We start from the raw sequence: 10,391 nt of genomic DNA on the forward strand, positions 1-10,391 counted from the left end.
CCCAGCCTTTAAGGGGAAGTACTTCCGGGGGCGGCGCCCCGCCCCTGAGCCCAATAAGGGCGGTGTGCGGGAGAGTCGAGTTGCATGGGGCTTCAAACTTTCGTCGCTAAAGGAGTCTCAAAGGGGAAACTGAGTCCTGGAACGCCTAGCTACCATGGTCTTAGTGGCCTTTTGCTCATTTCTTGAGCTACCGTGCCAGGAAGCGGCTCGCTGGAACCGGGCGGGACCGCTTGTGAGTGGTGGGTTTGTGGATGGGGGCGGGGTTCTCTGAGGATTAGAGAGCCGATGGCAGCTACACATGCGTGGCGGTTCCATGGTGTAATGGTTAGCACTCTGGACTCTGAATCCAGCGATCCGAGTTCAAATCTCGGTGGAACCTGCATTGGCCTTTTTTTTTTTTTTTTATCTTGGCAACATCTTTAATTCACTTTTTTGGTCACTAAGTAATTGAACAACTATGACACATCTTAAGATGGAGATGTAAAATTTAATCCTCGCCTATGAAGACCTCACAAATTTCCCACTGCATTTCAGGTACTATCTGCTACCTGGCGCGGGTTGTCTTAATGAGCTTCTTCACTGCCTTTTTTTAAACCCTGGGCTCTCAAACCTTGATTCAAAAGCTTCAATGAAACTTGAAAATTCCTTTTGGTGGAATTTTCTACCTCCAGCTTCATGCACGGGTAGGCGCTTGTCACTCACTCCTCTCCGGAAATCTCTCAATCTATCTTGTTTTCATTTAGAGTACTTCACCCACCCTCCTCATCAAGATTCATCAAGAACTTGAGTCCTATTTGTAGGCCTCTAATCTAAGTCCGTTTACATAAGTATTTCATTTAACATGCCAAGCAAAGGATGGTAATTTCCATTTTAGCGGAAATTTGGATACTAAGACTCAAGTGATTTGCCAGATATCATGTCTCAGGGCCTCCCTGTATTTGAAGAGAATTTTGTCATTCCAGAAAAGCCTTTATCCAATTACTGTCACACTTCCTACCTCCTATATGCAAACTCTCGATTTAGACTTGTGGGCAAGTGTGCCTGTAACAGGCAGAATAATGCCCCCTGCCAATGATGTCCACTTCCTAATTCCCGGAGACTGAATAGGTTAGGTTACGTGGCAAAGGGGAATTGAGGTTACAGATGAAATTAAGGTTGCTTATCAGCTGACAGTAAATTAGGGATATTATCCTGGATTATTTGGGTGGGCCTAGGGTTGTCATAAGGCCCTTAAAAGTGGAAAATGGGCTGGGCACAGTAGCTCACGCCTTAATGCCAGCACTTTGGGAGGCCGAGGTGGGTGGATCACCTGAGGTCAAGAGTTCAAGACTAGCCTGGCCAACAAAGTGAAACCCCGTCGCTACTAAAAATACAAAAAATTAGTCTGGCGTGGTGGTGGGTGCCTGTAGTCCCAGCTACTCTGGAGGCTTAGGCATGAGAATCGCTTGAATCCGGGAAGCAGAGGTTGCAGTGAGCTGATACCATGCCACTGCACTCCAGCCTGGGCAAGAGAGAGAGACTCGTTCTCAAAGAAAAAAAAAAAGTGGAAAATGGAGGCAGAAGAGGTCAGAGTGATGTGACTTGAAAAGACCTCAATCTGCCCTTGCTGGCTTTGAAGATGGAGGAAGGGGCCCAGGAGCCTAGGAATCCGGAGGCTTCTAGAAGCTGGGAAAGGCATGGAAACAGATTCTTCCATAAGGCCCCCAGAAGGAACACAGCCCTGCTGACACCTTGATTTTAGCCCAGTGAGACTCTTGTCAGACCTGTGACCTACAGAACTTTAAGCAATAAATTTGTGTTGTTTTATGTCGCCAAGTTTGTGGTAATTTGTTATAGAAGCAATGGAAAACAAATACAGTGCCAATTTCAGTGCTTTCTCTGCTGCTATAAAGTGATAGTAAGTTTATCTAAGGTCCTGTAATCCCAGCTGCTCAGGAGGCTGAGGCAGGAGAATTGCTTGAACCAAGGAGATGGAGGTTGCAGAGAGCCAAGATTGCGCCACTGCACTCCAGCCTGGTGACAGAGTAAGACTCCTTCTCAAAAAAAAAGACATTAATGTTTAATTTAGTCTCAAGCATAACTAATAAAAAGGGTGTGTTGGTTAATACTGAGTGTCAGCTTGATTGGATTGAAGGATCCAAAGTATTGATCCTGGGTATGTCTGTGAGGGTGTTCCCAAACGAGATTAATGGTTGAGTCAATGGGCTGGGAAAGGCAGACCCACCCTTAATCCGGGTGGGCACCATCTAATCAGCTGCCAGCGAATATAAAGCAGGCAGAAAAATATGAAAAGGCTAGACTGGCTTAGCCTCCCAGCCTACATCTTTCTCCCGTGCTGGATGTTTCCTGCCCTCGAACATTGGACTACAAGTTCTTCAGCTTTGAGACTCGCACTGGCTTCCTTGCCTCTCAGCTTGCAGAAGGCCTATTGTGGGACCTTGTGATCGTGCGAGTTAATACTACTTAATAAACTCCCCTTTATATATATGTCTATCCTATTAGTTCTGTTCCTCTAGAAAACCCTGACTAATACAGTTGGTAAGAAAATGAAAAGGAACTCTCTAGTAAAAAGCCTGGAATTATAAATTTAGAAATGCCTAGCCCTAGACTATGGGGGAGAAGCAAGACCTGAAATATATCTCACCCTCCACATCGGGGGAGGTAATTTTACATATTTGTTTAAAACAAAGTGAGGACTGATAAGGCTGTTTTTATACTTCAGCTCAGCCATTCACTAAAGCTGTGTTAATTTCAATAATTTAATCCTGCTGAATCCCAGTTTCTTATCTGTAAAATTGGGACAAACAGGAAGAAGGAATTAAGTAACATATGTATAGCTGTTAATATCACACATGGCACATAATAAATATTTATGAATGCATTGATTTTCTTTTCTCTTTTTTTTTTGTTTTTTTTTGAGTCAGGGTCTTGCCGTGTCACCCAGGCTGAAGTGCAGTAGTGCGATGTTGGCTCACGGCAACCTCCGTATGCTGGGCTCAAGCAATTCTCCCACCTCCACCTCCCAAGCAGCTGGGACTACAGGTGTGCGCCATCGCACCTGGCTAATTTTTGTATTATTTGTAGAGATGGGGTTTTGCCATCTTTGCCCAGGCTGGTCTTGAACTCCTAAGCTCAAGCGATCCTCCCACCTCAGCCTCCAAAAGTGCTAAAATGACAGGAATGAGCCACTGTGCCTGGCCAAATGCAATGATTTTCAACAGGGGTCAATTTTGTCACCAGAGACATTTGATAATATCTGGAGACATTTTTAGTGTCACTACTTGGGGGTGCTACTGGTATCTACTAGAGACCAGGGATACTGCTAAATGTTCTACAACACACTGGATAGCACTCCCAAGAAAAAGAATTATCTGGCCCAAAATGTCAATAGTTACCAAAGTTGAGAACCATGAGTTATTATTGTAAGAATTAGCCAGATGCCAAGCCAGAGCCTATGATGGGAAAGGGGCAGGGTGCCATGATCCTCACCTCCCTGTCCTAGCTCATTTGAAGAAAGCGAACCTCACTCCCTAGGTCTCAGGAAGAATGCCCAGGGACAGACGTTCCTCCCGTCAGTATCCCATAAAGCAGAGCCTGGGGGCCACCAGCCTGACACAAAAGGCTTCCATAGTGGTTTCCATTTGTTCAATAAACATCTCACTGTTCTATTTCTTTCTTTTTTCTTCTTCTTTTCGAGATGGAGTCTCTGTTTATCACCCAGGCTGGAGTGCAGTGGTGCTATCTCGGCTCACTGCAACCTCTGCCTGCCAGGTTCAAGTGATTCTCCTGCCTCAGCCTTCTGAGTAGCTGGCATTACAGGCATGCACCACCACACCCGGCTAATTTTTGTATTTTTGTAGAGACAGGGTTTCACCATGTTGGCCAGGCTGATCTCAAACTCCTGACCTCAAGTGATCCACCCACCTCGGCCTCCCAAAGTGCTAGGATTACAGGCGTGAGCCACCGTGCCCGGCCTCAGTGTTCTATCTCTTAACTCAAAGAATTTTTACAGGGTTGTTCCCTTTATAGCTGTATGTTAAACTGTACATACCAGTTTTATGCACTTTTGTAATAATATTAGGTTTATTTCACAATACAATTTTCAGATGGGGCATGGTGGCTTGTGCCTGGGAGGCCAAGGTAAGAGTATCGCTTGATGCCAGGAGTTCAAGACCAGCCTAGGTAACCTAGCGAGACTCCCCCATCTCTACAAAAAATGGAGAAATTAGCCAGACATGATGGCACCTATGTACCTGTAGTCCCAGCTACTCAGGAGGCTGAGGTGGGAGGATCACTTGAGCTGAGGAGTTCAAGGTTACAGTGAGCCATGATCATACCACCACATTCCAACCTGGGCAACAGAGCAAGACCCTGTCTCCAAAAAAAAAACAAAAATGTTTTTGAAAGAGAAAGGTTGACAGACCTTATGAAGTGAAATTTGGCCCAGCATGGTGGCTCCTGTCCGTAATCCCAGCAATTTGGGAGGCCAAGGCAGGCAGATTGCCTAAGCTCGGGAGTTTGAGACCAGCCTGGGCAACATGGCAAAATCCCATCTCTACTAAAATTAATAAAAAATAGCCGAGTATGGTGGCGTTCACCTGTAGTCTCAGCTACTTGGGAGGCTGAGGTGGGAGAATAGCCTGAGCCCAGGGAAGTCAAGGCTGCAGTGAGCTGTGATTGCATGACTGCACTCCAGCCTGGGCAACAGAGTGAGACTCTGTCTCCAATAAAATAAAAATAAGTAAAAAATATAAAAAGAGGTGAAATTTGTCTTTTGTATTTTTTATCTTTTATATAGAATATATATTAGAATATATATACCACCATATTATATATATTAGAATATATATACCACCATATTATATATATTAGAATATATATCACCATATTATATGTATTAGAATATATATGCCACCATATTATATGTATTAGAATATATATGCCACCATATTATATGTATTAGAATATATATACCACCATATTATATGTATTAGAATATATATGCCACCATATTATATGTATTAGAATATATATAACACCATATTATATGTATTAGAATATATATACCACCATATTATATGTATACCACCATATTATATGTATTAGAATATATATACCACCATATTATATATATTAGAATATATATACCACCATATTATATGTATTAGAATATATATAACACCATGTTATATGTATTAGAATATATAATACCATATTATATATATTAGAATATATATAATACCATATTATATATAGTATATAGTATATTATGAGGTGACAAATTGTACACATGATCAGGAAAATTCTCTGCTTTGATTAGCTGGGTTTTTGTTTGTTTGTTTGAGACAGTCTTGCTCTGTCACCCAGGCTGGAGTGCAGTGGCACGATCTTGGCTCACTGCAACCTCTGCCTCTCAGGTTCAAGTGATTCTCCTGCCTCAGCCTCCCGAGTAGCTGGAATTACAGGCACACGCTACCACGCCCAGCTAATTTTTGTATTTTTAGTAGAGACAGGGTTTCGCCATGTTGACCAGGCTGGTTTTGAACTCCTGACCTCTGGTGATCCACCTGCCTCACCCTCCCAAAGTGCTGGGATTACAGGCATGAGTCACCACGCCTGGCCTGATTATTTGTTTATAGTAACTAAAGTATCAGCCAGTCTTAAAGAAAAAAGTGATAAAATATACATATTTACAAATAAAGAAATGTACTAGGCCAGGTGTGGTGGCTTAAGCCTGTGATCCCAGCACATTGGGAGGCCAAAGCAGGAGGATAGCTTGAGGTCAGGAGTTCAAGACCCCTGGCCAACACGGCAAAACCCCATCACTACTAAAAATACAAAAATTAGCTGGTGTGATGGCGCATGACTGTGATCCCAGCTACTCAGGTGGCTGAGGCACGAGAATTGCTTGAACACATGAGGCAGAGGTTGCAGTCAGCCAAGATCGCACCACTGCACTCCAGCCTGGGTGACAGAGCGAGACCATCTCAAAGAAAATAAAAGAGGTAGTGGTGATGGTTGCACAGCATTGCAAATATACCTAATGTCACTGAATTATACACTTAAATGGCTAAAATGGTAAATTTTGTTATATTTTACCACAAAGAAAATAAAACTAAAAGGAACTTAAATCTCAGATTTTATCATAATAAAGACAAAAAACAAGGTTAGGATGAAGGGGCTGATAGTGGTGCAAGACTGGGACAGGCTCCTGTGAGGTCCTTAGTCTTCACAAGATCCCTGTCTCTCTGGGGGCTGTTTGCCTCTTTCCTGACAGTCTCCCAGAATTCTTGTGGACTGGCTGGCTTCCAAGACCAAAATCAGCTTGTTTACCCTTGACCACACCCAGCCCAGAAAAGACACCTCCATTGGCCTCTGGAATCCCACCACTAGAGTGTCATTTCTTTAACTATGTACTGATTGCCAGCTCCTCCCCTTTCCCCACACCCCCACCATGTGCCTCTGTATATGGCTGTGTGTTTACAACTGCCTCCCAGAGGAGTGAACTGGCCTTGGCTCTATGGGACTCAATCAAGTTCCTGCACTCTCCCATGTGGATAAGAACCATGCTCACTCAAAGGAGGAGAAAAAAACTAGTAAAGTCTCATTTTTGTTTCTCAATCATTTATTTAGAAAATACTAGACCTTTTGGTAATGTAAAAACAAAAATACCACAATACTAAATTGTCAGGTGAGCAAAAAGAAGATAAAGCTGATACTTCTTAGGCTAGGTGTGGTGGCTCACACCTGTAATCCCAACACTTTGGGAGGCCAAGGCGGGAGGATCACCTGAGGTCAGGAGTTCAAGACCAGCCTGGTTAACATGGGTAAACCCCGTCTCTACTAAAAATACAATTAGCAGGCATAGTGGTGGGCACCTGTAATTCTAGGTACTCGGGAGGCTGAGGCAGGAGAATCACTTGAATCCGAGAAGCAGAGGTTGCAGTGAGCCAAGACTGCGCCAGTGCACTCCAGCCTGGGCAACAGAGTGAGACTCCTTCTCAAAAAAAAAAAATAAAGATATAAAGATGACACTTCTGAGGAGCGCCTCTGCCCGGCCGCCCCGTCTGGGAAGAAGTGAGGAGCGCCTCTGCCCGGCCGCCCCGTCTGGGAAGTGAGGAGCGCCTCTGCCCGGCCACCCATCGTCTGGGAAGTGAGGAGCGCCTCTGCCCGGCCACCCCATCGTCTGGGAAGTGAGGAGCGCCTCTGCCGGGCCGCCCCGTCTGGGAAGAAGTGAGGAGCGTCTCTGCCCGGCCACCCCGTCTGGGAAGAAGTGAGGAGCGTCTCTGCCCGGCCGCCCCGTCTGGGAAGTGAGGAGCGCCTCTGCCCGGCCGCCCCGTCTGGGATGTGGGGAGCGCCTCTGCCCGACCGCCCTGTCTGGGAGGTCTACCACGGAGGCCAGAAGCAATGTCGGGGCTGGACGTGGTGGCTCACGCCTGTAGTCCCAGCACTCTGGGAGGCCGAGGCGGGTTGATCACTTCGGGCTAGGAGTTCAAGACCAGCCTGGCCAACGTGGCGAAACATATGAAAAATACAACAGACAAACCAACCAACCAACCCAGTGACAACAAAACAGGTCTACCCTGGAGTCATACTCTAATTTTTTCTATTTTCCTCCCTTTCTGATCCTTTATCCCACTTTCTTTTTCTTCCTCTTCCTTCTCCTTCTTCTTTGTCAAATAGAGGATTGAGTTATTATCATTGATCCATATAAAGTCCCTCTCTCATTTATTTTCTTTAATTCCCACTCCCCATTTCTATTCCCCGTCTTCCCATATGCAACCTTCCTAATATGTTTGATACGCATCTTTTTGTTTGTATGTATTTTTAGAAAATGTTTATTGTTTCGTGTGCAAAAAAAATTAATAATAAAAAAACACTAAAAAAAAAAATAAAGATGACACTTCTAGATGTAGAGCCAAGGCTTAGAACAGGGGAATAATTACTGTGCAACCTCATCGATCCACCCCTAGGTATTTACCCAAAAGAAATGAAAGTATATATCCACACAAAAAGCTGTACACAAATGTTCATAGCAGCCTTTTAAAAAAAAATTTTTTTTTTGAGACAGAGTATCCTTCTGTCACCCAGGCTGGAGTGCAGTGGTACAATCTCAGCTCACCGAAGCCTCTGCCTCCTGTGTTCAAGCGATTCTCGGATAGCGGTCTTATTTGCAGTAGAAAAAACTGGAAGTAGCCCAAATGTCCATAAACAGGTGAATGGGGAAGCAAATTTTGGTAAATCCACACAATAGACTATTATTCATCAACCAAAAAGAATCAACTACTGATAAACATAACAATGTGAATGAATCTGAAAATAATCATGCTAAGTGAAAGAAGCCAGAGGGGAAAAAAGAGTACATATTGTATTATTTCATTTATATAAAGTCTACAGAATGCAAACTGACTTATGGTGACAGAAAGCAGAAAGCAAATTGGTAGTTGTCTGGGGACAGAGTAGAGAAAGACAGGAAGGATTACAAGGTACGAAGACTTTTTGAAGACAGGGTCTGGGTTTGTTGCCTAGGCTGGAGTCAGCGGCAAGATCATGGTTCAATGCAGCCTCGACCTCCCGGTCTCAAGTGATCCTTCCCACACCAGCCTCCTAAGTATCTGGGACTACAGGCGCATGCCACCCTACCCAGATAATTTTTTTGTAATGTTGGTAGAGACAGGGGTCTCCCTCTATTGCTCAGGCTTGTCTCAAACTCCTGGGCTCAAGCGATCTGCCCACCTCAGCCTCCCAAAGTGCTGGGATTACAGGTGTGAGCCACTGAGCCCAGCTGACACTTGCTGGGATAATGGATATGTTCATTATCTTTATTGTGCTAGTGGTTTCACAGGTGTATACATATCTCAGAACTCGTCAAATTTCACATTTTAAACAGGTGCGCTATATTGTTTTCTGGAAAGAGCAAGGTCAAGAAAGAAAAAGGAGAGCACAAAAACAAAGTCCTCTCTCATCTTCGATATTCTTGAGTGCAAGGTTGGAATACTCAGATGCCAAAAATCATTATCAGTACTCTCACACACACTAACCACTAAGTCACCTACATGGTTCCTTTCCTTTTTTTTTTTGAGATGGAGTCGTGTTCTGTCACCCAGGCTGGAGTGCAGTGGCACGATCTCGGCTCACAGCAACCTCCGCCTCCCGGGTTCAAGCAATTCTCCTGCCTCAGCCTCCCGAGTAGCTGGGATTACAGGCGCGTGCCACACCGCCCAGCTAATTTTTTGTATTTTTAGTAGAGATGGGGTTTCACTGTGTTAGCCAGGATGGTCTCGATCTCCTGACCTTGTGATCCACCTGCCTTGGCCTCCCAAAGTGCTGGGATTACAGGCGTGAGCCACTGTGCCCAGCCCATGGTTCCTTTCTTTACAATATCTCTTTGTATGTTTATTTCCATTCCCATAGCCACCACTCTGGTGTGATTTCCTTCTCCACTGTTTGGTTACAACCTAACTCTACCCTCAGTTTTCTCCCACTTCAATCCAACATGCTGGTGGCTGCCAGAATAATCTTAACAAATGACACCTCCAACTGCATGACTCCTGTTATTCAGAGCCATCATTGAAATATCTATGTAAGTCCACACATGCCTGAAAACAAAAGGTTATAAAAATCAAATGTTAGCAGTGGTTATTTCTGCAGAATAGGATTACGGATGATTTTTATTATTTTGTTTATCTGTTTTCTGTATTTTATAGGAGATTTTAAAATAAAAAAGCTTTATTGGTCTTGCTTGTTACAAAAGGAATGAACAGTCATTGTAAAATATTCAAATAACACTAACAATCTAGAAGTACAGTAAACTTGGAAAGTGAAGTTTATTTCCTCCTGGCTGCCAACATTGTGGTTTCCTCCCCAGCACCACCCCACCCCTTCTATCCAGAAAACAGCCAGGCAGTTTGGGTGGGATTATCCCTACCCACAGCTCCAGGAGTGGCTTCTGGAATTATCTAATCCTGAGGTTCTCAATCCTAACATCCAAACCCTGATATTGTAACAAACGTTTCATAACACTGTCTTTACCATCCTGACCTATCAATAGATCTTATGATATACCTTCCTGCACACATAATTTTAAGTTGGGAGTCAAGCTTGCTGATATTTTAGTTTTTTCTTTATTTTATATATGTGTATGTGTGTCTTTGTATGCCCATGCAGGCATGTGCATATCATACATCCTATTTTAGCTGTTGAGTACATACTACACTTAGAAAAAGTTACATAGGAAAACACCAGAGCTGAAGAAAGATGTCAACCATCATTTTAGAGAACCTTCTGAGTGCTGCATAGGTGAGTGCACACACTTTAAAAATCAATATAATGCTATAAGTATAAAGGATAAATAAGAAAATAATGCATTATAAAATGATATGTGTTTTTTT

General features: G+C 43.7%; 1 non-coding gene across 1 annotated transcript; it reads left to right on the forward strand.

The window, feature by feature from the left end:
- The first annotated feature begins 307 nt into the window (after window positions 1–307).
- Window positions 308–379, forward strand: TRNAQ-CUG (transfer RNA glutamine (anticodon CUG)). Its single transcript has one exon. It is a non-coding gene; the product is annotated as a tRNA-Gln (tRNA).
- The last annotated feature ends 10,012 nt before the right edge of the window (window positions 380–10,391 follow it).

The sequence above is a fragment of the Hylobates moloch genome, unplaced genomic scaffold (genome assembly GCF_009828535.3).
Source record: "Hylobates moloch isolate HMO894 unplaced genomic scaffold, HMol_V3 SCAFFOLD_14, whole genome shotgun sequence".
Taxonomy (NCBI): Eukaryota; Metazoa; Chordata; class Mammalia; order Primates; family Hylobatidae; genus Hylobates; species Hylobates moloch.